Source organism: Gekko japonicus, unplaced genomic scaffold (genome assembly GCF_001447785.1).
Source record: "Gekko japonicus isolate JY-2015 unplaced genomic scaffold, Gekko_japonicus_V1.1 scaffold69, whole genome shotgun sequence".
In the NCBI taxonomy this organism is placed as follows: domain Eukaryota; kingdom Metazoa; phylum Chordata; class Lepidosauria; order Squamata; family Gekkonidae; genus Gekko; species Gekko japonicus.
This window is the reverse complement of record NW_015175972.1, coordinates 1254069-1256907: the sequence shown is the minus strand read 5'-3', so window position 1 is coordinate 1256907 and position 2839 is coordinate 1254069.

Below are 2839 nucleotides of genomic sequence, written 5' to 3'. Positions count from 1 at the left end.
GGGGGGGGGGGTTGCAAGTCATTTTGAGAACGTCTGTGTATATGTGCAGTATAAATATTTAAAGTAAAATAAATAGTACGGCCCGTTTGTTCTGGAGTTACATAACAAACTAGTCTCAAAAATTACAAGGTCAGAATTTTAGTGTGAGCCAGTCTCATGATCATGATTTAGGGTTGTCAACCACGAGGTGGGCCCTGGAGATCTCCCAGAATTACAACTGATGTCTTGTTCTCCAGGAGGAAATTACTGCTTTGGAGGGTAGACTTATATACCTTGAGTCCCTGCCCAAACCCTGTCTTCCTCAGGCTCCACTCTGCCATCTCTAGGAATTTCTCAACTTGGATTTGGCAACCTTAATTTGGTTCCAATGGAGGTATATGTTTTTAAATTTCATATGTAATTTTGGCAGTTTAAGAAGAATTTTGCTCTCCACTACCATTCTGTAATGTACTGCCGCCGCGTCCTTTTGAGCCCCACGGCAAAGCGCTAACCCCAAAGCTTCGTCCGGCAGGAACAATAGACCTGTGGATCCTAGCCCGCACCAATCACAGGGCCAGGTCCACAGCCGGGAGCCTATGAGACTCCCGGCTACTGTAAGTAACCTATAGGGTCACTAGGGGGTGTGTTTTAGGTGGTGGGTTCTGTACATATATACCGGCCTGCGTGCCAGGGGTTTTCGTCTTGTTCTGATCTAATAAAGTACTCTTTGCTGAATCACTCAAGGTTTCCGAGTACTTTTCACATTCCTAACCCACAAGAATGTTTCCCACATGTGATGTATTTTTCTACATTTGGTGGTGTCTGATACTTTGGGGGAGAGACAACTCAGCAGTTTGAGGCTTCAGATATGAGGGGAAAGGTTGAAATTTACATATTAGGTTAATGTAATGTTTTAAATTTAATGGTGAGCGCCCATCTCTAGTTCCAGCTCCTGCCAACCTAGCAGTTCGAAAGCAAGAAATTGCAAGTAGATAAACAGGTACCACTTCGGTGGGAAGGTAACAGCGTTCCGTTGAGACATGTTTAGTCATGCCGGCCACATGACCACGGAAATGTCTTCAAACAGCGCTGGCTCTTTGGCTTTGAAACAGAGATGAGCACCGCAACCCTAGAGTGGAATTTGACTGGCTTTCGAGCAAGGGAACCTTTACTTTATATGTTTTGACTTCTGGATGTAATTTGAATTGGTGCAGTAGTGGGAAAATTAATGTATATGTTTTGCATATGCTTTATCATGGGGATCTGTAAAATATAATAGTCTGGACACTTACCACAGCAACAGTGTTTGAGCAAAATAGAAAGGAGGGTATTACAGAGAGGAAGGGAAGGTGGCATGGTATAGCCCACTCCCGTCAGATCTTGGAAGCCAAACAAGGTAAGTACTTGGAAGGGACACCACCAAGGAAGACTCTGCAGAGGAAGGCAATGGCAAACCACCTCTGTTTTTCACTTGCTTTGAAAGCCCCTTGCTGGAGTCATAGGGTTTCCAGCTCTGGGTTGGGAAATACCTGGAGATTTTGGGGGTAGAGTCTGAGGAGGGTGAAGTTTGGGGCATAATGCCATACAGTTCAACTTCCAAAGCGGTCATTTTTTCCAGATGCACTGATCTCTGTCACCTAGAGATCAGTTGTAATAGCTGGAGCTCTCCAGCCATCACCTGGAGGTTCAAGCCACAAATGGACCACAGTGACAAACCAAAGGTTGCAACCCACCAATGTTCACTGTGAAAAAACGATTCTAGTCCAATTACAGTACACCAATATGCTTCTTTTTTCCTTTATTTTACATCATGCAGTGCTGCTGCCACTTCCAAACAACTGCCATGCGACTACAGATTTCCCTGGTAAACAATCTGTTTCCCTCAATGCTTCATCAGGTCACTTTATACTTGGAGCCTCAGCCTCTACATCTCATACTCAGAATTTCCTTATAATTTGCCTAAGGAAAATACAAGATTAATTCTGAGTAGGAGACATAGAGCATTGGCTTCAAGTATAAAGCAACCTGATGAAGCATTGAGGGAAACAGATTGTTTACTTGGGAAATCTGTAGTCGCATGGCAGTTGTTTGGAAGCGGCAGCAATACTGCATGACATAAAATAAAGGGGGAAAAAGAAGCATATTGGTGGACTGTAATTGGACTAGAATAATTTTTTTCACAGTGAACATTGGTGGGTTGGAACCACCTGGAGGTTGGCAACCCCATGGGGTCACCATAGTTGGCTGCAACTTGACAGAACTTTACACACACACACACAACAGAAAGAGGCCAGTTCAAAACAGGATCCAATCTGTCCAGTAGGTTTTTCATTTGGACACTAACAGACTGAGTGCACTTATTTGTTGATCTCGTTTTGAACTGGCCTCTTTTTGTAACATCCCCTTCCCTTTTCTGTTGTATATATAATTGGTTGTGATGGAGTTTTAGTGTAATCCTAAACAGAGCTATGCCCTTCTAAACTGATTGAATTTAATGGCTTTAGACAACTATAATTCTGTTTAGGATTGCCACTGGATGCCTGCTTTAATTTAATTAAAAGATGAAATATTTCTTCCATTGCAATCTTGAATGGCCATCCCCTTTTTCTAAGGCAAATATAGATGGCAAATATGTCAGTGCTCCTTCAGATTTTACATTGCGCTGCTATTTGAGTGAACAGAAACAGTATTTCAACAAGTCTTTTTTAAATTTTAAAAGTAGCCAATCAAACAATATGAACCAGCTCTCTGTACAGTACAGATACTGGGAAGAATTCCTGGAAATTCAGGGGTGGATTGGGATGGAAAAATGGTCTGGGAAAAGGGCCCCACCCTGCTATGACCCAGCCCCTAAGGGAGC